We start from the raw sequence: 25,976 nt of genomic DNA on the forward strand, positions 1-25,976 counted from the left end.
TGCCCCCTCCAGAACCAGTGGAGAATCACATCCACTACCTCAGTCCTTGGCAGGATGAGGCACTCTGGGCACAATGCCCCCTCCAGAACCAGTGGAGAATCACATCCACTACCTCAGTCCTTGGCAGGATGAAGAACTCTGGGCACAATAACCCCTCCAGAACAGGTGGAGAATCACACCACTACCTCAGTCCTTAGCAGGACGAAGCACTCTGGGCACAATGCCCCCTCTAGAACCGGTGGAGAATCACATCCACTACCTCAGTCCATGGCAGGATGAAGCACTCTGGGCACAAGGCCCCCTCCAGAACCGGTGGAGAATCACATCCACTACCTCAGTCCTTGGCAGGATGAAGCACTCTGGGCACCATGTCCCCTACAGAACCAGTGGAGAATCACATCCACTACCTCAGTCCTTGGCAGGATAGAGCACTCTGGGCACAATGCCCCCTCCAGAACTAGTGGAGAATCACATCCACTACCTCAGTCCTTGGCAGGACGAAGCACTCTGGGCACAAGGCCCCCCCTAGAACCAGTGGAGAATCACATCCACTACCTCAGTTCTTGGCATGATGAAGCACACTGGGCACAAGGCCCCCTCCAGAACCAGTGGGGAATTACATCCACTACCTCAGTCCTTGGCAGGATGAGGCATTCTGGGCACAATGCCTCCTCCAGAACCAGTGGAGAATCAGATCCAGTACCTCAGTCCTTGGCAGGATGAGGCACTTTGGTCACAAGGTCCCCTCTAGAACCAGTGGAGACTGTATCCACTTGAGAGACTGTGACTTTGCACTCCCCAGGATAAAGCAGTGGGCAAACCACCCACTGGAAAGACTTGAAAGGCTGTGGCTTTGCACTCCCCAGGATAAAGCAGTGGGAAAACCACCCACTGGAAAACTTGATAGACTGTGGCTTTGCACTCCCCAGGATAAAGCAGTGGGCAAACCACCCACTGGAAAGACTTGAGAAACTGTGGCTTTGCACTCCCCAGGATACAGCAGTGGTCAATCCACCCACTGGAAAGACTTGAGAGGCTGTGGCTTTGCACTCCCCATGATACAGCAGTGGGCATGGAGCCCCCTCGTGCAGCAGTGGCGTTGTGTGTTCATTCTGCTGAGGTGCCCCCCTTCCCCCTGAGGTGCCTGTTTATTTTCGATCAGATGCCCCTGCAGTGTTCTCTCTGTTTCGAGTCAGGTATCTTGTGTGGCTTCACCCCTGCATTTTGGGACCACTGGTCCACGGACAATGATTGGTACACTATCCAGACTTGTATAGTTAGTGTACATATTTGTATATACTGATTTTTGAACTTTCACTATCAGATTTTTCATGATTACAATCGTTACAATCATTTAATTTTGTCCTTGCGTTCCTCCAATGGTGGTGGGGTGTATATGTAATGTTGCTGCATGTATTTGTGTGTATGGTGTTGTGGGTTTGGGTGGGGGTGGGGGTATTGCGTGTTGCATGTGTGTGTCACTCTCTTTTCCCTCCCCCCTCCCCTGTGTTGTAGGTGCAGTACTCACTGTGGTCATCAACGGCGTCTGTCCTGCTCCTGATACAGCAGGAGGAAGACCAGCATGGGGAGTACGTGTAACTCGGGCTCTATGGCGTCCTGGTTCCTCGTTGAGTGTCGAGAGGTGAGTGGTTTCCCTTCTGTGTAATTTTTCCACCGTGCTTTTGATAGCGTTGGTTCCGCCCCGGAAGAGGTGGCAGATAGGCCTGTTGTTATACAGTGGGGGGTACTTTGTCCTCCGCCTGTCTGTTGGCGGTTACCACCGTGGTGTTTGTTTCTACCGCCGTGGCGGTCGGAGTGTTAAAGTGGCTGTCTATGTTTGCGGTTTCCGCCATGGTCGTGATTCCATTTTTTTTCTGCTGGCCTGTTGGTGGTATTACCGCTGCTTTACCACCATCTGCCAGGGTTGTAATGAGGGCCATAGTAATGTGTTTTATATGTCCTGACAGTGAAATATTGCTAAATTCGTTTTTCACTGTTGCAAGGCCTGTCCCTCTCATAGGTTAACACGGGGGCTACCTTTAAAGCTGATTAAAGTGTAGATTCCCTTTGGGAGCGGATGGACATGTGGAGTTTGGGGTCTCTAATCTCACAATTTAAAATACATCTTTTAGTAAAATTGATTTTAAGATTGTGTGTTTGAAAATGCCACTTTTAGAAAGTGAGCATTTTCTGGCTTATACCATTTCTGTGACTCTGCCTGTTTGTGGATTTCCTGTCTGGGTCAGTTTCACAGTTGGGCTGGTTACACCTCACACTAGACAGTGACACAAAGGGAGCTGGGGTGTAGTCTGCATTTCCTGATGAGCCATCTGTGCTAAGAGGGAGGGGAGGAATGGTCTTTTACACCTGAAAGGGCTGTGCCTGTCCTCACACAATGCAGTCTCCAACCCCCTGGTGAGTGTCTCGGGCCTGGCCTGGGCAAGGCAGGATTTCACATTCAAGAGAGACTTTGCTTTGAAGTAGGCCTACTTCAAAGGAGAAATTGGGTACAAGGAGGGCACCCAAAACCACAGACTTCAGAACACTTCTGGAAACAAGAGGAACCTCTGCCTGGAGAAGAGCTGAAGAGCTAAGGAAGAAGAGCTGCCCTGCCTGCGACTGTGCTTTGTGGAGCTATCCTGCAGTTGCTGCTTCTGCCAGAGTAAGAGGGCAAAGACTGGAATTTGTGTGCCTTCCATCTTGAGAAGGGCTTGACTTAGAGCTTGCCTCCTGTTGTTTGACGTCTCAGGGACAGTAAAGACTTCTCTCTGTCAGCACCTGAAGTCTCTGGAGAGACTCCTACTCTGCCCTGTGGTGCCCATCCAGTTCCTGGGACCCTGAAAGGAGAAGCTGGCAGCCTAAGAGGAGGAAATCCACGCACAGAGCGCCGTACGAGGAAAAGATCGACACAACTCCGATCTGCGGCTGAAGAAACAACGCAGCACTGGCTCCGCAGCTGAACATCAATGGTGGCCAGAAACGCTACCGAAGAATTGCCGCACGGAGCTGGAGAAACTGCGCGCAGCATCGCTGACGGAGGCTGGGTGATCGCAACCCGCGCTGCATGGTTTTCAGATCATCGTGCATCTGGGTTTCCAAGGCAAACATAGCTGGGTTTGTAAGGACAACGCAAGGCCTGCCCGGACCCGAGAGTGCTGACCCGATTGACGCATCGCTCTTCTGAGAGAAGAAACAACTCACCCCACCCGACAAAAGGAGAAACAATGCAAGATCTTGCTCGTGATTGGGCAGCCGAGCGCGTGACATCTTTAGTACTTCCCAGGGAAGTCGTGGTCACTCAGGTCACAACTGGTTCTCTCATACACAGTATGGTCTCATATAGAAATGAGAAAGGCAGTTTGAGTTTTAAAGATTCGTTTAATAAAACGACTGCATTTTAGATAGCAGAGCGTGAGCTGCAATAACCAGAACTGCACAACACAGTAGGAATGAAATAGTAACGATGAGAGTGAAGCACAAGAATAAGGCTATCATAGTGCAACTAGATTATGTTCTCTCTAAATTATATTCTGAGCACAGCATGTGAAGCTCTAAGCCTGCATTTCTGGTTCCCCCGGGAGGACATCAACACTCATACCTGAGCAAAGGCCTGGAATCTGCATCAGCATCTGCAACGGGGCAGTCAGCATCTAGTTGTAGGTTCCTGGTCGGAATCTCCCTCTGACCTGTACTAGGACTAAGAAGTGTTTTTATAACTAACAGGCAGATGTTGTAAGAAAATGTCCCTACGTAAGAATGTGTATCTTCTACGAATACTGGAGACTAAACTTCTACCACGTTTACAGGCAATGTACCAGACTGTAGCCTTGACTGAAGCACAGGGCGATCAAGAATGCATTATTTGAGAACACAGTGCTGAACTAAGCTAAACAGTGAGATAGAAGGAAATAAAAACAAGACCATAAAACTGGTTATTGTAAAATAACAGTGTGAGGTTGAATAAAATGTATCTAGGGCAAAGTGCACAGCAGCCTAATATGTAACTAACGTGCATGAAGCTATATTAAAAATGGCTATACTACATCCTCCCCTTGTCAGTAGAAAGTGGTTTAAGCCGAAGCTAAAATGACCTAAGCTAAAAGATATTTAAAACCCTTTTCAAATTTTAACAAGTTAAGAGGACACACAAGCATACTAATTTGCAAATTTAAAATGAGCATGCGACCAAAATATTTCAATTTAGAATAAGTCCAAATCAAGCATCAGTCATGGAAAGCAGGAGATTCTCCACCTCGGCAGATGACAAAACCGATAAATCCAGGCCAAAAACTATCAAGGAGCAGGTGTGTTCCAGAGCCCCAGTGTTACCCAAGGCGGCATTCCGTGCAGTACCCTCCGAACGAGTTAATATCAATTCCTCCAGGAAGGGTATCTCGTAATCAGCTTCTGTAAGCAAACGCAGCGCGCATGTCTGGTAATGAACCCTAATCGAGAACATCAACAGATCAGCATCAATCACTGGGGGGCGTTGCTGTGAGAGACAAACGTCCAGTGCATGTTCAAAAGAGCACCAACGGCACCATAACACGGGCTGCACACAATCCAAAACTGGTCTGAATGACAGAGACCAGTCACACTCCAAATGTTCCAGGAGTGTTGCTCCAAAGTGCTGCATCATGCGTTCACGACACAGCTGCGCTGATGGGAGCGCCCACATTCGTCCTTGTGGAGGCGGGACAGCCATTGCGGAAAAACAACAGCAACAGCAAAATGCCGGCTAATAAAGCCAAAGTTATCGGAAATCCCCCAAAAATGCTTCAGAAAATTGAATGAATAGCTGAAGGTATTAAAGCGAATATGGAGGAAAAGGTGTGAACGAAACCAATACCAACAGCCTTGAAAAAATTTGCTAATCCAGCCGTACTGGACGCATTAAATATACGTCCCACGAGTTCACCAAAGTGTCTCGGAAAGTTCGTATTTAACAGGGACTGTATTTCCGCTGATGACCTTGCCAACTGAAGTGCGTAGGTCTTGAGTGCAGATGTAAGGGCCACCTGCTTCTGAAACAATAAAGCCTTCAGTCTACTTTACTTGTCAAAATTCACCTTGGAAGTAGCAATGTGAGGCCAAATATCTGCTACCTCCCTAATTTTAGTGGGGGGAAACAACACGTTCCCGCAGCAAGTAATGAACTTAGTGACCAAAACAACGTAAACAATTCTGGCCCTCATGCCACAACAGTCTTCACAATTGAGGAGGACATAGCTGCCGTTTGAAAGCACCTGGAACGTGCGTCTAATCAAGGGAACTGGAACGCCCTTCAGATAGCAAGCCAAGTTCACAACCGAGGCATTACACACCCCATGAAAGGAAAGCTGCTTACAAATCATCGAATGGCTGACTGAAGTCTCACATTCACTACAGCTAAGAAAGACCTCTTTCATGCCATTGAGGCATTTGTATGAGAAGGGAAGCTCCCACACCTCATGGATGTAACTATCTCCCAACTTTTCATATCTGCCTACCGGAACATGTTTCAAACAAGAAGTGAATTGTAATGTAGAAATAGGCAGACTAATAACCCCATGTTTCAACCACTCTGCTGAGGGAATCTCGGCCACGGTAAAAGGCAATCTTTCTAACTTTTCAATGTTGAGCATGACATAAGTCGCCTCTTTCTTAGCCATTAGTTGTTGTTGTCGCGTCAAATTAAAGGAAAAAAATATTTCCCTGGCACTGATGTGCTGCCACGGAACGGGACCTGCCTTCAATGTCTGAAGCGCCCAACCCAACTGCATAACGGACCTGGTCTGACTCTGTCCATGATATAAAGAAGACATATCAGATCGTATAATGTCTATAGCAGAAGAAATAATGTTGTTAATTGTATATATCCAGTCGGACAAGGTGTGAATTCCATTATCCACAACAGCTAATGCCTTTTTCATATTTTCCTGATCTGTCTGCACTGGACTACAGCCTCTTGTTGAGAAAGTTTCCATATTTCATTGTATACTTCATACAAGAAACGCTTTCTACGTGGTATCTTCGGGCCTGAAAAAAAATCTTGTAAGTCAGTGTTATTAGACAGGAGAGTGAGATGTGTCTTAACTGCATCTAGCGAGGACGATTTTAGCCATTGCTGTCACAATTTTCCTACACTATATGTTGTGATTATTTCAGCATGTTCTGGTGATATATAGCGAGGGTCTGACCTATTCGTTTGGAAACCCCCTGAGGAGGTGACAAAATATTGATGACACCCGTTGGTATCTATTGGCCACAATAACCACCCGCCTGGACGTGTCAGTGAAGTGTTAAATGTACCATTCTGGACCCATTCACTAAGCTCACTAAAAGTTGCATTTGTGTACTTTTGCCAGTTATTAAATTTTGCAGGGGCAGGTATACTGGGCATATTTAATTATCTGATCGTAGCTAAACCTAAGCAACTGGTCTGTTGTACTGTTTCATTTAAAAAAATAATTTGAACCGGAATGAGACATGCTCTAAACAATGTTTCTCTACCCGTTGTTTGCCAATTTTTTGTTCCCCAAACACTTTTCAAATCAACATTTTGTGACCAATCTTCATAGCCTTCAATGGACACAAAGGAGTCTGAATATATAAATGTTGTGTTGGTCAACAACATTTGTTTATCCCTAGTCGGAGTTATCTTAAAATAATATGACTCAGCCTTCTTTTGAAGATGCCCAGAAAAATACGTACATTTATCAAATTAGTTTTTGAACTCCCTTGCGGGGAGTTGGACAATGTTCCCATTGAGTATAGTCAAATATCATCTTTGGACTGCTCGCTTTATGTATGAAATGGTGCCCATAATAATTATAGCAAAACATGTCACCATAATTGTCTTTAAACTGGTAAACATCCTCGTTTTCATAGACAGTACAATATTGCAATTCTGTCATCATTGAGTCAACTGTCTTCACATCCCAATCATCAGATACAATGCCTGGTATTACTATATCATTCATAGATAACTTTAGCACATACGGTATTTGAATTATTTCAGTGGGACCATATATATCAAACATTACTTTATCCCACACAATCCTATCTGGAATTGCCACTGTAGAAATGTTCACAAAGGATAAGTCTCTTCGAACCTTATGTGATGAAAAATGTGGTTTCAACACCTCCTCCACCTGTTCAACCGCTGATCTCTCAGGAAGAAAATGACCATGTATCAACAGAAAAAAGGTAATCACGAACCCAATCCAAAAAAAAAAATGCTAGCATAGTCAATAAAAGCCACAGACAGTTCCATGGAAAAACAAAATACGTATCTTTGAGCCAACATATCAGCTTACGTGGACCTGACAGGTCAGCAGTCGAAGAGGCAAACGAGTCCGATAGACCATTGTTGTTGTCAGCAAAGTAACCAGAGGCAGTTCGTGCAAAAGGCGTTGCCGTAGTCAATGGAGGAGTTGGTGTTTCCCGCGGTGGTATACTGTAGACAGCACCATCCGTTACGTTTGTAGTCATGGTGACTTGATCAAATGTTTCTAAGTTGGTCGTGTTAATGGAACTAATGCGAGATCATCATCCACCCTCCTAAGCTCGGAGAGTCAAAAGTGTTGGTATAGACAACTTTTAGCTGAACTTCTTCTCGAGTAGTGAGAGGGATTCGGGAACTACTGGACGTTCCTCTTGGTCGGCTGTGTAGAATCGGCCACACGTTGTAACTTGACATTGTCAGTAGGAACAAAGCGATTTTCTATGGCACCTGGCAACGGGGGTAGAATAATAGTCCTGGTACTGTGTATCCCTAACACAGGGACTGGTGCTGGATAAGAAGGGCCGAATTCTCTTTTCACTGCAACCTTTTTACACACAAGATCCCCAACCCTAGGAATCCAGCAGATAGGTGTTACTGGCACATCCTTAATTCCTGTGGAGGCAGAACTTTTAGAAGATTTATCTTCACAGAACTGCTGTAATTCCTGTAAAACAGTGACACGATCATTTATGTCAAAAGGTGTCTCCTTCGCCTCCACACCAGGACCATCAAGATCCGGAACAAACATTTGTGTTCCAAACAGGCACTCATATGAAGTACGACCCCCAGGGACCTTCTAAGCAGGTTGTTTAGTGCTCTCTGAACTCCATACAGGTGGGTTAGCCAACTACGACCCATACCTAAGACTCTGGCTGTTAAGGATTGCTTTAAATCGCGGTTTAATCGCTCCATAACAGAATTTCCCTCAGGATGAAATGGAGACGAGTACTGGAGCTGGTCCCCCAACGAAGCCACGGTGTCCCTGAATGCCCTTGAGGCAAAAAGCAGGGCCCTAGTCCGAATGGAATGCCGCAACTGCATATGTACCAACAAAGACTTGCAAATCTTTAATAACAGTCCGAGTGTCAGCCGAGCGTAGTGGCCACACCCACACAAATCTGGAGCAAGAATCCACAGCGACTTGTATATATTTGTATGCACTATCCGGTGTTAGTGGACCACAATGATCCAAGTACACACATTGTAATGGTCTGTTTGATATTAAGAGGGGTGTCTGCGGCAGGCCCTTAGCTGTTGAAACTTTAATTTGTTGACAGATGTCGCAACAAAGGACATACTGCTTAGTCTCTTTATAGAGACCAGGCCACCAATAATGGGCCTGCAGTAGCTACCACACCAGCATGTGCAGATGCCACCCCCTCATGCGCTGCTTGTAGCTCAGCCAATTGGGCTGTACAATCCCCTAAGGTCTGTGTATAGGCATGTTGGGGGCAGACTTCCCCCCCCTCCATATAGCCACTCACAACTGCACAGGCAGCAGAATATTGGTGTTTCGTTCCAATCGCTGGTTGCGCAGAGCCATCGGTGTACATGACTACCTGATATTGATCAATAGTGGCCTTACATCTTTATTGGGGATGTTGCGTACGCCTACACTTGGAATTTTAACTTCGGCGTTCAGCATACTTCCCATGAAGTATTGGTACTTATTAGGAAATCCTTTAGGATAAGGTGTGCCATCAATCGTAGCTTTTATGGCAGCCATAATATCTGTGTCTGGTTTGGAACTCGAACTGCAGTTACAGTGGCAACTGCCACTGCCGACTTTGCGGCTTCATCAGCCAAGGTATTTCCAGCCACGTGTATTCCAACACGCTGGTGCCCAAGTGTATGCACAACATGGACTTTGGGTAGCGTCTCTTTCAGGTCTGATACCTTCCCCCACAGTAGTCTGTGTTTTATGGTGTTGCCTTTCAAATCTCTGAACCCATTCAAGCACCAGTAATGCAGGTATTCATTAAAGGACTGGACGCAATAATACGAATCACAAACAATCAGCGTGAACTGTGTCGGATCTGTATGTTCTAGTGCCGTTAGTAGAGCTTTTAGCTCAGCCAATTGTGCTGTACAATCCCCTAAGGCCTGTGTAGAGACATGTTGGGGGCAGACTTTCTCCCCCTCCATATAGCCACTCACAACTGCACAGGCAGCAGAATATTGGTGTTTCGTTCCAATCGCTGGTTGCGCAGAGCAATCGGTGTACATGACTACCTGATATTGATCAATAGGCAACGTGTCAGCGGGAACTGGATATTCAACTTCATATTGTAGAAATTCCTGAGTTTGTAACTTTGGGTCAAAAATGTAGTCTACATCAGTGGCTGTTAAAGACGTAGCCCATTGTATACATCGTTGGTTGAGTGCTTTTGCGTTCAGGCCGCTAGCTTTTGTAACAGCCTCAAGGGCCGGAATAGGAGAAACGACTATAATGAGTTTTCCCTGGGCAAGAGGTCTCTCTTTAATAACAGCCATCTGTACAGCAGTGAGAATTGTCTCTGTAGGAGCAAATCGTTGTTCAGCAGCAGAATACAAGTGTGACTTGTATGCAATCGGGACTTTCTCACCTTCATTAAATGTGACATAAGTAAACCCAATGGCCCCAGCTAACACCCTGATGACCAAATGCGTCTTGTTGTCCCGTGTGTGTAGATGTTTTGCTGCTAGCATATCTGCTTGTAACTCCAGAAGAGTATGTGGATGTTCAATTGTCCAGAACTTGCTTGAAAAATCAGGACGTATTAATTCATATGAAGGTTTTATGCACGTAGCATAATCAGAAATGTATGTTCTGCCAAAATTTTGAAAGCCCAACAATAATTGTAGTTTTTTAATCGTATTTGGTGGTTGCAATTGTGCACACTTTTCTCAAAATTGTGGCGCTAGGCTCTTTCCTTCATTCGACACCTCATATCCCAGGAACAGGATGCTTAGGAAGGCAATTTTAGATGTTTTAAAATTAAATGTCGGCAAACCCTACAACAAAGCGGGCTACCCGTCTTAAGTATTGTAGCAACTCGTCATCCGTGAGATATATCATCCACATATGACAAAGCTTCAGGGTCTAACTTGTGTAAAATAGCAGTCACATGAGCTGCAAACAGTCCTGGGCTGTTCTTATACCCCTGAGGCAAACAACAGGATTTTTTCTGGGAGCCTAGTGCGCTAAATCTTGTTAAATCTCTGCTTTCAGGTGCTATATTCTGGCAGAAGAATCCATTCGAGATATCCAAAGTCGTTTTATATTTTTTCCGCACAATGTTACTCATTAGTGCAGTGCTATGTGAATTTTGTATAGCATATGTACGTGTATGTCCGTTCAAATGTCTGTAGTCTAAGACTATTCTATATGAGTGGTCCGGTTTAGCTACAGGGAATAAGGGATTATTCATTGGCGAGACACAGGGTTCGATCAGCCCCTGGTATTCTAATTGTGTAAGTATTTCTCTCACCGGTGCCCTTGCTTCATGTTTTATGGGATATTGCAGTTGTGGCTGAGGTTCACCTTTAATGGGAATTACATGGTATGGAGAATCTCTGTCCCACCCTACGTGATTTCTATATAACGCAGGTGCCTGTGCCAGAGCCCATTCTATAGAATAGGACTCAGCGAGTTCCTCTGGAACAAGGGGCGAGAAGGAAGGTTTAATAACCTCCTCCCCAGCTGGGCAGGTGCGGACAAAATCAGGCGACCAATCTTGTTCGGCCAACAAAATGTCATATATTTTAACCACACGATCCCAAAAGATCACGTGTATGGTGCGTTCACTGTCTCCTTCCAATTGAAGAGTTACTCTATACACCCTATCGGGTTCGGAGACACGCATGTCTGCTGTTTCTACTTGTATGAAGTCATCAGTTGCTTTCGCCTCCAGATGCTCTAGAAGATTCCGGTGAACTATTGTGACCTCTGCCACGCTGTCTAGGAGTGCTAGAGCCCAGATCTTGTTCTTCAAGAGAACCTTCTTCCCGAGTGGCATGTCTAACTAAGACTGCTGCCACTTTTTTCTTTTTAAACTGTTGTTTTTGTTGTACCAGTTTCTCTTCCTTCTTGACAGAAACCTCCGAACAGCGTTGTGATTCCTGTCTCGGTTTCACGTACTCTGTTCTCCGCTCTGATCACCCACCTCTCTCATTTCTCTTTTCCGATGAGTCCTGAAAGGAACGAGATTGGCGTGTATCAGTATATTGTTATCTATCAGGCGTTTTTATATTCTCTCTATTTATGAGATTATACCTATTCTGCGTACGTGGAGATTCTCCCCTTTCTTTTTTAGGTGTTTGTTGTTTTTTCTCCCAGCACTTCTTATTACCCTCAGGTTGATGTTTTGTATTGTCTTTAGAAATTTTTCCCTGAAATTGAGGTTTTTGTGGCCTAGCCCCCAGGCTATCTCGACCGATACTGGAATATGTTTCTGCTATAATTTTAGGCAGTTCCCGCTCCTGATCTTGTTGCGGAACGTCACGAGGACGCATGCGCACTGCAAGTGCAACGGCTTCCCCTTTAAGATTACTTAGGATAATTGAAGAAACTGTGGCAAAGTTGCCCATCAGTTGCATTCCTAAATCTAAGGCCGGGGCAGCCCCGTATTCATCTTGAATTTTTTTAAGCACTTCCGGTAGGTTAGCTAGTGTCGGTGTACCGTGTGCCGTTGTATAGAGCGCGGCAAACACCATGTCCCATGTATTACAGTGTTCAACTGTAGGAACCATCCCAAAGGGCAAGCACATAGTTAATATTCTATGTTTATCCTGAGGTCCCGTATGGGGAAATACCGCCTCCAGCGTATTCATTTTTTGTGCCAGCCAAAATGGAGTCTCCTCTCGTTTTGTTGGGACTTTACCCATAATAGAGTGTACAGTCACCTGATTTATACCTGGTGTTACTGCATGTGGTTGTGCTGGAGCAGCACGCGCTAGGTTCGTATTTAGTGTCTGCATCACAAATTGTACTAATCGTCTATATATTGCTGTTAATTCAGTATATAAGCGTCGAACCTCAGCTACCGCTATGTTTGCAACCGCAGGATGAGGTGTATATGTGGCCAATAAAGGCCAGGTAGGACCTTCATTAGTTGGTGGACCTAACCTTACTGGTAAAATTGTATGGGGTAGGGCGCCATCAAGCCAATTATTATGTTCTTGATAAGATAAAGGTATCTCTAAGTATGCGTACGCCCTGTACTGCCCAGGCGTGTTTGCAACTGTATATGTATGGAATGTATTCGTATTCCCATCAACTGCTGAAAATGTGACCCAAGAATAGAACAGCTCTGTTCTATAAGCTAATTGAGCGACCACCACAAATGTTACTGGACCTCCCTGTGCTGTAAGTCCATGTGCTAATAAATGTGTTGTAAGTGGTTGTCTCATATTAAGAGCTATTTGTACAGTCTGGGGATTTGCCATTATAAAAGCAATAAACGTTCAGAGAAGGCACACGAAATCAGGGTCTTTTTTCCTTTTAAGGTTCAAGCTTGAACAACCATCTGCTGTAAAATAGGGTTACCTATACAGCAGTGGAGGAAATCCTCAGTAGCACGGACGTCTCCGTATCCAGAACTGAGGGGTCATTATATTATATGAGACTGAGACATACCGGTGGACCCGAAAATTAGAGCCTGACCAATCGTTGGCGGCGCCATATCGCGTAGGCTCTCATTATCCTAATGAGACTACTGGATTTTGAGCCGCAAGATCGTTCACAGTGTGGGGGACTAGGTCTGACCCACGGTGAAGGACCCTTGTCACTCTAAATCCGGATTTTGCTCCGGCCAACTAGCAGTGCCTCATCTCTCCCAAAGGGAAGAGACATTTGGGCAGCCGAGCGCATGACATCTTTAGTACTTCCCAGGGAAGTCGTGGTCAATCAGGTCACAACTGGTTCTCTCATACACAGTATGGTCTCATATAGAAATGACAATTAAAATTGAGTTTTAAAGATTGGTTTAATAAAACAACTGCATTTTAGATAGCAAAGCATGAGCTGCAATAACCAGAACTACACAACACAGTAGGATTGGAATAGTAACGATGAGAGTGAAGCACAAGAATAAGGCTATCATAGTGCAACTAGATTATGTTCTCTCTAAATTATATTCTGAGCACAGCATGTGAAGCTCTAAGCCTGCCTTTCAGGTTCCCCCAGGAGGACATCAACCCTCAAACCTGAGCAAAGGCCTGTAATCTGCATCAGCATCTGCAACGGGGCAGTCAGCATCTAGTTGTAGGTTCCTGGTCGGAATCTCCCTCTGACCCATACTAGGACTAAGAAGTGTTTTTATAACTAACAGGCAGATGTTGTAAGAAAATGTCCCTACGTAAGAATGTGTATCTTCTACGAATACTGGAGACTAAACTTCTACCACGTTTACCGGCAATGTTCCAGACTTTAGCCTTGACTGAAGCACAGGGCGATCAAGAATGCATTATTTGAGAACACAGTGCTGAACTAAGCTAAACAGTGAGATAGAAGGAAATAAAAACAAGACCGTAAAACTGGTTATTGTAAAATAACAGTGCGAGGTTGAATAAAATGTATCTAGGGCAAAGTGCACAGCGGCCTAGTATGTTAAACTAACGTGCATGAAGCTATATTAAAAATGGCTACACTACAAGTACATCTGCACCATGACAAGAAGCACTGGCCTCTTTTATTCCTTTCACAACTTTGGAAGTCTCAATTTAGAAGAATTAGATTGTCAGGAATGTGAGTGATCTAGAAGATGAATGATTGCTATTCTATACCATGGCAGCCTTTAACCTTTGGAAAAAAGTGGTGCAGTTGACTTTGAGCCCTCCACAAACATGTTGCAACTGCCTGAGCAGCTCTCCATACCATTGCAGGCTCTGGCTAAACCAAGATCAGCAACAGTTTCACTTCCAAAAACTGCAAAGGCTTTCTCAGGACGTAATTGAAGTTCACAGGCTGAGGGGACACAGTCACCGCAAGTAACAACAACAATGCCAATTTAGAACAAGGTCCAATACTATCATGTTGACCCAACAGAGGTGTACATGGATAAAGCTCCTGTGCACCTTTGACATGGGAAGAATAAAAAATGACCAGCACTATCTAGTATGTCCAGTAGCCATTTTAACTTCAGAGCACGCGTTCTGTGCAGCTGGGGCAGTTGTCACTGTCAGACGGACGAGTCTCTTTTCTCAAAATATGGAAAGACTGACAATGATTAAAATAAAAAAAACTTACCCAAAACTTATAATGCTCCAGATGAATATCCATGGATGAGGAGAGTTGGTTGAACATCAAAAGCGTGGTGAGTGACCATCATCAAGAAAACCCCCAAAGTGTAGGATGATCTCTACTTTCCAGATTAAGATAAGATAAGAGTAACAATACCAGAACCAATATGACTATCTATCTATCTATCTATCTATCTATCTATCTATCTATCTATCTATCTATCTATTGCTCAATCTATTTGTTGTGTTGTAGTGTTGGGACAGACTGAGCAGTGAAAGAGGAAGGGGGCTAATACGAAGTTTGGTTCAACAGTAGACTTCAAATGAAAAATGGTATCCGTTTTAAATGTAAGTCTCAATTTCATAAAAAGAACAAGAGAGAAATCTCCCATTCCTATCATTAGTTTCCTTTTCATGCTGGTTGGCCAGTGAAGATTTTAAAGACTATAGTGCTTATATTTATTGTATATCACTTCCATGGGAATAGACACACTTAGGTAAGTGGACAGTGATAAACTAAACCTGACATGTAATGTCTGGGGTATCATTCTGGATCAATATTTCCAGGTATTACTGGGATTGTTGCTTTAACTTAGGTCCATCATTGGTAGGCTTGTGACTCAATGTCCTTTAATTTCCTTGTTCCACCGGTCGATCTATTTTTAGATTAAATAAAATCTGCAAGTACTGTTGACAATATCCAGAAGAAAGACAAATGCCTACCTACTTCTATGGAAGACAAGAGGACCTCAAGAGGCCTATCCCTTCAAACTGGAGAGAGGGGCCATGACCAAGATGGTGGACCAGTAGGACACACCATTCTGCATACCCTGCTGTCAGTCACCTCCTGGAGCACATCTCACAGCCCTGTGGCCCCAGGGAGGGGGTTCTTATACCGCTACTGTGCTGGGGGAAACTTATGAATCAGAGGAGTAGCGATGAGTGGCATGCACGGTAAGGCTCAGATGCTGCACAGTGGCAGGGCCCTCTGCCTGTTTTATCAAAATGGCAGTGTCCATGTGATAAACCGCCATGAGTTGGCTGCCTTTTAACACACAATGGGCCCCTGGGGAGTGTGCCTTTATCCTCAGCCCACATGTGCATGCGGTGTGATGGAGCAGTATTGAGGAGTCTGAAGGCTGGCCCATGGACCAGGGCCCTCACTGCACCTTTAGCAGGAGGGAAACAGGTGGGCTGGCTGCAGTGAGGCACAAGCTACCTGTGCAACTGCCAGAGATAGTGCATCACTGGTCCGCAGAATCTGCGGTCTGCCTCAGTGGACTCCTATGCCAGGCCCTCGGCTTGGACCCTGCTTGTGTGCTAACACCCTCTTCATCACAGAAAAGGAGCAGGCCCAAAATTCAAAGCCTGGAGTGCAAACAACAAGGAAAGCCTGCACAGGCAGAGGCCCAAGGTGTGATACATGTGCCTGACAGCATATTAGTTGGGGTTGTCTGGCATGTGACATTGGACCAGCTCAGAGGTGGGGGTGTAATAGCCGTTAATGGGCTGCAAAGTAGACAGAAACCGGACCTTGAATCACCCAGGTTGCAGCAGCTCATCAACCCTGTGCATTGTATAAGGCTCAGGGGCCCACTGCTTGCTATCGTACCCCACAACCCCAACATGGCCAGCTGACTGGGGGGACACGTTCCCCTTATCTGCACAGCAAATGGACTCTCTGTGCCTCTCTAGCACTCCACATGGAAGCCTAACAGCTGGTTCTCAACTACACAGCAAGATGCTGTGACACCATACAGGCTTGCACAACTGCTTGCCCATGAACTAGATCCTGAGGGCCCCAGCCAGCAAGGACAGACAACAGTGAGCTCTCTGTAACCGATCAATGAAAGCTGCCATGGCCTCAGCACATTCCCTAAACATATGAGGCTCCTTGCAGCTCTGAAAATAATAAAAATACTAACGATAATAATAGAAATAACTTTTTTTAATGTGTAACTTGCTCACAGGCTTGTGGTTTTAAAGTGCTTAGTTTATGTCAACCATGTGCTAAACCAATAAACTAGCATAATCTACAGTATGCTGGGTAGAAGAGCCACCTGTCCATATTTTGCAGTTTAAAACCATCCCTTCATCCCTGAACTCTAAAAGAAAGAGTGGACCAGACTCTCCTATCTAAAGGTAGGGACCCCCGGGGCCACTATAGTGCACCTTACCTAGCAGTCCAATGGCCTCTAAAACCGAGCCTTTGAGAAAGCAACTCTCAGCACACCGGGACTTGTAGTTTCTCTTTTCCCATTGTAAACACATGGCTAGGAGAGACAGTGACCCAACCATGATTTCTGTCTGGGAGTCAGCCTTGTGCTGAGGTCCAAAATGACAAATATGCTCCTGGACCCTGAGGCTGATATCTGGCCAGTTTTTTAGGCTTAAATTTTCTCTCAAAAATGTGGCTTAGTTGAACGGCTTTAGAATTGAAAATATAAGACCAAAAGTGCTGCAGATGAGTTTTGAAACGGTGTTAAATTTCGGAAGCTTTGTACTTTTTTGTGTTTGTTTTCAAAATGCAGGACTACGAGTACAAGGATCCAAAGGGAAAGAAATTGGGGGACAAGTAACATACACTTAACAGTGATCAGTCTGACATAATCAATAGAGTATAAGCAGAGGCGGGCTGAGGACATTAATATCCTGAAAAAGACCCCAGAAGGCACTGTTTTCAATCCTGTCATGGGGACCTCAGAAATAAAGACTGTGGTGGGTAGCCACGCTACAGTTTTAAAATTGTTAAACTGCTGTAACAGATCCACGGCGTTTTGGAAATAGGACCCTAGGTCAAAAAACGCTCCACTCAGGATGTTGGTCTGCACCTGGGCGTAGTAGCGAGCCCTATGATGAAGGATGCCACTAAATTAGTGGGTGAGTGCTACTTTTAGTAATTTATTGGGTCCCACCAAAAATTGTTAGAAGGGATTTCCGGATAATTGTATGACCTCTATACCCTCTTAGAGTGTGTTTGATAACCAATACAGTCATTGCCGAATTTTGTCTCATGTAAGACCCTCATCGAGTTGGACACACAATTAAAATAATCCTGGTACAGAAACAAGGCAGTAATCAGTGTAGAAGCATAAACAGAGCTGGTGACTATGAAGCACCTGCAGTGTTGCAAGAAACCATGAAGTAATTTTTGCACATGTTCATTTCCCGCATCACTCAGCAAACCAACTGCTTGGAGAAGTGCCAAGAGAAGGAACAAAATAAATTAGTCCCCAATAAAATCGGTACTATGTCTACCAAATCAGGATGTTCTGTTTTCTTTCTTGTTCAGAACGAATCTGCGCGTTCCTTTCTTCACTACTGTATAGAAGACCATCCTCAACAGCAGTGCTGTCTACAGTTTAGAATGCATTCTTCAGCTTTAATCACTGTCCTGATACAAATTGCTAATCCTGTGTGGGCCAGGACACTTGAGAGTAAATGGCAACCTTGCCAGATTTGTAATGCTTCAGAGACTTGAAAATGGCAGCGCTACAATATAGCGTTATTTGCAGTAATTTGATGCCAAAGATGAATCGAATAAGCCGAACAAATGCCATCCAATGAAGTGCTGGTTCTGGTGTAGTTTCCTTGCAAAAAATAAAGCTGAATTGCCATTTTTGCGAGCAGTTTGCTCTTCTTCTCTGCCTTAAACATCACATATACTGAGTTGGAAAGGTGACACAATCCTGCCCCAGCCTGTTTCAAGTGAAAACCTGCCAATGGACAGAGTCCAAAGCCAAAAGCAAACACGGTCACACTCTCAGTTACATTTACAGGTTGATGACTGCACTATCACATACCAGGCTACATAAACACACACTCATACGCTCTGCATATAAGTAGTGTTTTGTGTAAATAGATGCCCCATATAACTTTCACAGAAGACCTACTGGAAGAAACACTGTTTACAATATGTTTCCTCTCCTCCATCTTTGCAACTGGCCCAAACAGAAGACCCTGAAATGGGCCCAACTATTGCAACAAACGAAATGGGCCTGGGCCTGACAGCTGTATTATTTTTTACCTTGCTGCCCACCCACTCCTTCGCACACAGCATTGAGTCACAACACCATGGCCGCACAAACCTCACGTGCACTGCTGTGCGATGTGCGCAAGGGGAGTACCGAACACCTTCGCTCTAGCTCACTAGCTATCTGCCGACATGATTGCAATCATGCGTCTGAATGGAGTCCGAACCGGAGGTAAAATGGCGTCCAGTTCCAAATCACACATGGTAAGCAGTCTGTTACAGACACCACAAGTCGAGTCTCTTCCGACTCAAATTTTGGCCTTCCCACCGAAAGCCAGTCTACTACACCCTTTCCCAACTCATCACAGGGTGTGTTCCAACCCACCCTGTGATGAGTTGGAAAAGGGTGGAGTGGCAGTGCTCTCCGCTCCCTGATAGAGGTGGAGATTTAGCACTTCAGGACTTGCATAAGAAATGCTCAGGTCTAACTTTGCCTCCACGTCAACAGGGGGTGGTGACTGTGCCTTGATGTCAGTCTTTGCCGAGCTCATGATATCACAGCCCTCAGGCCTGTGAGAGTGTCAGCCTGGCAATGCAAGAAGAGCAAACTGAAAACACTTTGAGTCACGTGACATGATTGGCTGCACACTAGTCACTGTGTGTTATCGAGCAAATCAGAAACAACAACACAGTGACATGAATGAGGCAGACAGTGCCCCCATTTCAAGAACATACAAGTGTGTATTATTTTAATTAAACAGATGCTTGCTGTAAATGGAGAGGGGATCAGAAACACAGCTGATTAGAAGGCCTAACTATAATGCCACTTTAACTTTTGTTTTTGTTCCAGGGAATGTCCAGTTTTTTTAACGTACAGATAGGTATTATTAATATAACTAAGTATAATGCAACCTTCGTTTTTGCAATGAATTTCAGTTTATTTTATCACTTTCACCCAACCCCCTAGTGAGCATAGCTTTTAACTTTTCCAGTAGAGGGTTGAATGCAGGTACTGGCCTGTGGCCAGGCCTTGCACATAACCCCTGTGGGCAGCCAAACCTCCATTGAGCATGGCCCTTGGCCATGCAAAGCATTGAGTTAACCTCAGTGCCTGCCAGGCCCTTTGCCAAGCCACAAAAAGCCTTTAGCATTGCACACTGCATAGTTAGTTAAAGGCCCTGGCTTCAATTCAGGCTCTGCAGCCAACCCCACAGGCGTCCACTTCTCACTGCATACATCCTTAAGATTGTAGATAGTGTGCTGTTGGCTGCAAGGCCTGGCCAACAGTCACACAACATTGTGGACGGCCAACCTCCCTGCTGGCAGCCTACATCCAATTGCTGACAAAGTCCCCACAGTAGCACAACCCTTAATGGACACCTAAGCGTCTTCATTTTGTGGTATTGTGGTACTATTGCAGGACCATACAAGGGTCCAAACTGGGTTCCAGGGTACCTCACAGGAAGCGTTGCTGGGTTGTGTAGAAGTACAGAGGGACCCACAAGATGATTTGTTTTTTAATTTGCCACTGTGGAGTCCCTTAGAGATTCTCCTCTACAAGGGCAGTGTGGTCAGCATACTCCTGCCCTGCCCACCTCATACCCTATTTTCTTCTTATTCTTAATTTCAGGACACAGGGACTGTGTGCTGGTATCCTGTAATGGTGGCCGCAACATTTATGTTGATGATGTGGCCAGCGAATCAGATCTCTTGGTCCCTGGGGACCATAAGGGGCAATGGGAAAAACACCTTCTCAGAAAATCGGAATGCTCTATTTTTATAATTTGCTGAACAGAAGGAATATCACTGTACTCTCACAGAACCAACTTTCCAGACATCACCAACTTCTGAACCTCAAAAACCACCGAACGGATTTACACTAAATCACAAAAAAGCTTTCTGAATAAAGATCTAGCTTTCTATCAAATTCGGTTTAATTCTGATCAGTCATTTTTTCTGAAAAACTTTGTATTGTTATTATGGGAAACTGAATGAGGAAAACACTTTACGGGACCCCTACCTTTTCTCAGGCCGTGCTTGATTAATCACCCAGAAACTTTGCAGGTAAGAGCTGAGGTGGATCAACTCTTTGTGGAAAGTTTTGGGGAGATTTTGTGAACTGCTGTACATTTTTTGCAGCAACAGAAAAAAAAACTATGGCCCTGATTTATACTTGTTGGTGCAAAACTGCACCAACGCAGATTTGCACCATTTCTGTGTACCAGCTGGGCACCATATTTATGCAATGGTGCAAGCCGGTGCAAAGGGTAGGCTAGCGTAAACAAAATGACGTTAGTCGGGTGGGGCTGGCGGTATGGAAGAAGGTGGTTTTGCACCAAAAAATGACATTAGGCAGGTTTGAGTTAAATAAAAAATGACTCTAAGCTGCCTAGAGTCATTTTCTGACGCAAAACCATCCATACCACATGACCCCTGTCTTAGAAAAGACAGGAGTCATACCCACCAACCCAAAGGCCAGCACATGAGACCAGGGTCCCCTGAGCATGGCCATTTCACTCATTGCCATGTATGGGGGCCCATTTCAGGCCCCCCAGTGGCACTTTAAAAATAAGCATAAAATACTTACCTATACTTACCTATACTTAGCTGGGATGGGGTCCTCCGTTGTCCCTCTGGTGTGGGTGTCCTTGGGTACTGGGGAGGGCACCTGTGGGCTTTGTCCATGGTGTTCCACCATGGAAATAGGCCGACAGGTCTCCTAACACCTGCCCTGACCCGGGTGTAAACAAATGGTGCAAAGCAAGCTTTGCACCATTTTTTGACCCCTCCTCCCTCCCATGCGTAATGTTAGCATGGGGGAAAATATGGCGCTAAGGCAATAGAGTCATTTTTTGCACAAGAACTCCTACTTTGCATCTCATTGATGCAAAGTAGGTTTCCACGCACAAAAAATGATTTTAACTCTATAAATCTGGCGCTAAACGGGTTTAGCGCCAAAGTATAAATATGGAGTCCGTTTTGCACCAAATTTGCATAAAACAAATGACACAAATTCGGCACAAAACAAGTACAAATATACCCCTATGTTCCTATGGAAACTCTGACCTGTCTACAACTCCATAGTAGTGACCTCCACTGTGATTATCTATCTATATATATATATAGATATGTAGATATAAATATTTATATAGACATACATATATGTGTATATTACTTAGTGAGAATTGCCACAAAGTAGTTATAATTAAGTCTGCATTCCATAGAAGGAGTGTTTTTTGGTTTGCTAATAACTTCAGAGCCATTACATGAATCTTCATGCAACTTAAAACAAAAACAAAAAAAAAGTTCATCCGCCTTGCAACCTTCCTGGAAAGTTTTGGAGTGATTAGTCAAGTGGAGGCCATGAAAAAAAGAGGGTCCCAAAGCACAAAATCCGTATGCACTTTGCAAGGACTTGTTCAGGCAGGGCAACAGCAAAGAGTGCTGAATGAAATTCCATCACATTTGGCAAGGAGCTAGCTCTTGCTCAATAGACTGTGGTTTTTGTGATTTGCTGTAAATCACTTCAGTAGTTTTGGAGAAAATAAGGGTAAACAAATAATTGTATATTTTGGCAATTGGGTTCATAAGCCTCCTGCAACAGCACAAATAAAAAAACCAGAGCCATGTGATTAGTCAAGAGGCCTATTTTTTCGGTGAGCTTTTACACCCATTTGCGGAGTGAAAAGTCCACATGAGTCCTGTGAGAGCTCTCATTGGCTGGCTGTTGGAATTTTAGAAATGAAATGGCTGGCATTACTGTTTTCTGTGAAAAACTGAAAGTGTGGTAGAAATGAAGTAAAAAAGCTATATAAGGGGGCAGCAGAATGGCATGCTATCCTAGATTTAGAGAGGTGGTGTATAAGGAAAACTACTTGTGAGAAAACAGGGCTGATTGCAGAGGCCCCCTAACTTTTTGCCCCCATTTTCCACTTTTTGCTGGTGTTTTCCTGACTCTGATGGTGCCCTGGTTTCTGCTAACCAGTGCCAAGGCCTGTGCTCTGTGTAAAATGGATATGCAAATTAGGCTAATTATAATTGGCTAAGTTAACCTACCTATAAGTCCCTGGTATATGGTAGGGCATGTAGGTTTAGGGACCACAGCATAGGTAGTGCACCCATAGGTGCACTGCTGAGGTGCCCAGTGTCATTTTAAAGGCAGGCCTGCCTTGCTGGCTGCTTTTAAATTAAAGTTATATGCAAATTCGACTTTGGAATTAAAAGTAGTTCCAAAGTCTTAAACTACCTTATTTTTACATATAAGTCACCCCTAAGGTGTGCCCTATGTGCCCCTAGGGCTGGGTGCCATGTAACTATAAGCAGGGACTTTATAAAAATAGATTTATAAACCCTGGTGAGGTAAAAACAGCCAAATTTGTTTTTCCCTCATTGAAGTAAATGGCCTTCATAGGCTAGAATGGGGAGACTTTATTTTAAATTTTAAAGTCTCCTTAAATGTTGCATACCAAGAATTTGGTATCAAATTAATTGTTGTAATAAATCCCACAACTTCCAGTTGTTGGATTTAATATAACTTGTTCAGGTAAAAAGTTTTAGACTTTACCTAAAAAGTTGCCAATTTCAGCCCTGCATTGTTTTTGCTGCTGTGCTCTGATTGGCCAGCCTGCAGCAGCTTAGCCAAGCTGCCTTGATGAGGTGTGAAGTGGCCTGGCTTCACACAAAGGAATGTGCTTGTGGGAGAGAATCTCCCCTCAGCAGATGGTGAGGCAGGAAGGGGGAGGGCTGCCAAACTGGTCTTCAAAGGCAGAGAAGGACATTTGGAGCAACCAGCAACACCCCCACATCCTGCAACCCCAGACAACTAGGTGCCCCCTTGATTAGATTAGGAGAGGGCAGGAGAGGGGTGTGTTTATGATTTTTAGCCACACCAGTGGGTGGGCTCAGCCAGATGTAACCTCCAAAAATCAGATTCAGCCATGTTGTATTTTTAGAGAATGTTGCCTTCTGGGATGGATTTTTGCCACACTTCCCAGGAAGTGGTCATCACAGGGGGACGACCCTGTACCTGATTGGAGAACCAGGACCCCCCTGCTTTTCACCCAGGATCAAGAATAAAACTGGCAGACCTGCACCCACACCTCAGATCCCCACCAGATTTCAACAAGAAAAGAACTAAAGGAGAAGAAGGACTGCCCTGCTGGACCCCTGGCCTGCACCTGGAACCTGCACTCAGAAGGACTGCACCAGCTGCACACTTGGGCTTCACCACAAGAAGGACTTTGCCTGGCTTCAACTGGTTCAAGGAGGGACTCCCTGTTTGCTACAGGTGAAAAATTGCTAACCAGAGTCCCCTGCACCAACTCCTGAAGAAAGCGACCAGCTGACCACTGCCCAGTGGCCAAAAAGGAGTTTGCGCCAGGTGCATTCTGGGAGTTGTAGTCCGCACCCCCCAAGGACCATCTCAGAACTTCTGGACCCTTGGGGTGAGCTGTGGACCCCAAAAGAACCTTAAAAGGACATCTGGGTGAAGCCCCAGAAGTTTGGAGAAGATTTGAAAATTTTTGCAAAAAAGCTCCATAGAGGGACCGACCCGCTGCGGAAATTCTAGCCGGCTTGCCTCAACCGTGACCCGGCCTGACTTGGTGGTTCGTCCCGGTAAAGAAAAATCTCAGAAAAAGAGACTAAGGGCCATATTTATACTCCGTTTGCGCCGAATTTGCGTCGTTTTTTTCGACGCAAATTCGGCGCAAAACTAACGCCATATTTATACTTTGGCGTTAGACGCGTCTAGCGCCAAAGTATGAGGAATGAGCGTCATTTTTTTGCGTGAACGCCTTCCTTGCGTTAATGAGATGCAAGGTAGGTGTTCCCGTCTAAAAAAATGACTGCCACGCAAATGCGTCGTATTTATACTCCCGGGCAAAAATCACGCCCGGGAGTGGGCGGGGCAAAAAACCCCGCATTTGCGCCTCTTTTTAACGCCTGGGTCATGGCAGGCGTTAAGGGACCTGTGGACTCAAAATGAGCCCACAGCTGCCCTCCCATGCCCCCAGGGACCCCCCCTGCCACCCTTGCCCACCCCAGGAGGACACCCAAGGATGGAGGGACCCATCCCAGGGACATTCAGGTAAGTTCAGGTAAGTATAATTTTTTTTTTTTTTCACATTTTTTTTGGCATAGGGGGGCCTGATTTGTGCCCCCCTACATGCCACAATGCCCAATGACCATGCCCAGGGGACATAAGTCCCCTGGGCATGGCCATTGGGCAAGGGGGCATGACTCCTGTCTTTACTAAGACAGGAGTCATGTAAATGGCGTCTGGGCGTCGTTAAAAATGGCGCAAATCGGGTGGAGGCGATTTTTTTGCCTCTACCTGACTTGCCCCATTTTAAGACGCCCTAACGCCATTTTCCCCAACGCCGGCGCTGCCTGGTGTACGTGGTTTTTTTACACGCACACCAGGCAGCGCCGGTCTGCTAGCGCCGGCTAACGCCATTCAATAAATACGGCACCCGCATGGCACTTCAGAATGGCGTTAGCCGGCGCTAATTGTTTTGACGCAAAACTGCGATAGTGCAGTTTTGCGTCAAAAAGTATAAATATGTCCCTAAGTCCGAAGGTAAAAAGTTGACCGGGACCTCCCAGCCTTCGTATCCGAGAAGGGCTCCATGGACGTCGGATCAAGATCCAGGTTTACCCCGGTCGAAGGATTTTCACCTCGAAAAAACGACTAAGTCCGAAGGTAAAAATCTCCACAGAGGAATCCAGCATCGCGTATCCGGAGAAGGGCTCCAGGAGGTCGGATAGGACTGGCAGGTTCGTCCCGCTGAAGAAAATCTTCAAAATAAAGACTAAGTCAGAAGGTAACTTTTTAACCGAGGCCTCCCGCGACCTGTAGCCGAGCAGGGCTCCATCGCGGTCGGCCTGAAACTTTGACTTTGCCCCGGTCGAGGTGCAACCAGATGACCCGATTGGCGTTTTTTGTTTCTAAGCGCTAGAAAAATAATAATTCTTTAAAAATTCATATCTCCAGCTCCCTTTATCCGATTTTATTCGTTTTTGTGTCATTTTAAAGATAAAAATATAAACTATTTTTATAAATTGGTTTTGGATTTTTAAACTGTTTCCTGTGTTTTATTTAATTACTGTTTTGTGATATTTGAATGCTTTACACACTGTCTCCTAAGTTAAGCCTTGACGCTCGTTGCCAAGCTACCAAGAGTTGAGCTGGGGTTAATTTACTGAGACCTAACTGGACCTAAGTGGAGGTTAGTGGCTTGTTGCTAGGTGTAGGTACCTACCTGCCCTTACCAATAACCCATTTTCCAACACTACTGTAAAGAAAATCAATGCATATTGTTTTTAACAAATGTTTATAATCTAGCAGGACTCTAGCAAGATCACAAATAGTAAAAAGAGTAGATGAGTAATCAATGCACTCCATTACTTGGAAGGCATATTTTGGCAGTTGTTTTTGAAAGGCAGTATGTAAGGGATAAGTACTGTGATGATTAGATGATTAATTCATTTTTTTTTTAAATGATGTTCTCTCAA

The sequence above is a fragment of the Pleurodeles waltl genome, chromosome 6 (genome assembly GCF_031143425.1).
Source record: "Pleurodeles waltl isolate 20211129_DDA chromosome 6, aPleWal1.hap1.20221129, whole genome shotgun sequence".
Lineage (NCBI taxonomy): Eukaryota > Metazoa > Chordata > Amphibia > Caudata > Salamandridae > Pleurodeles > Pleurodeles waltl.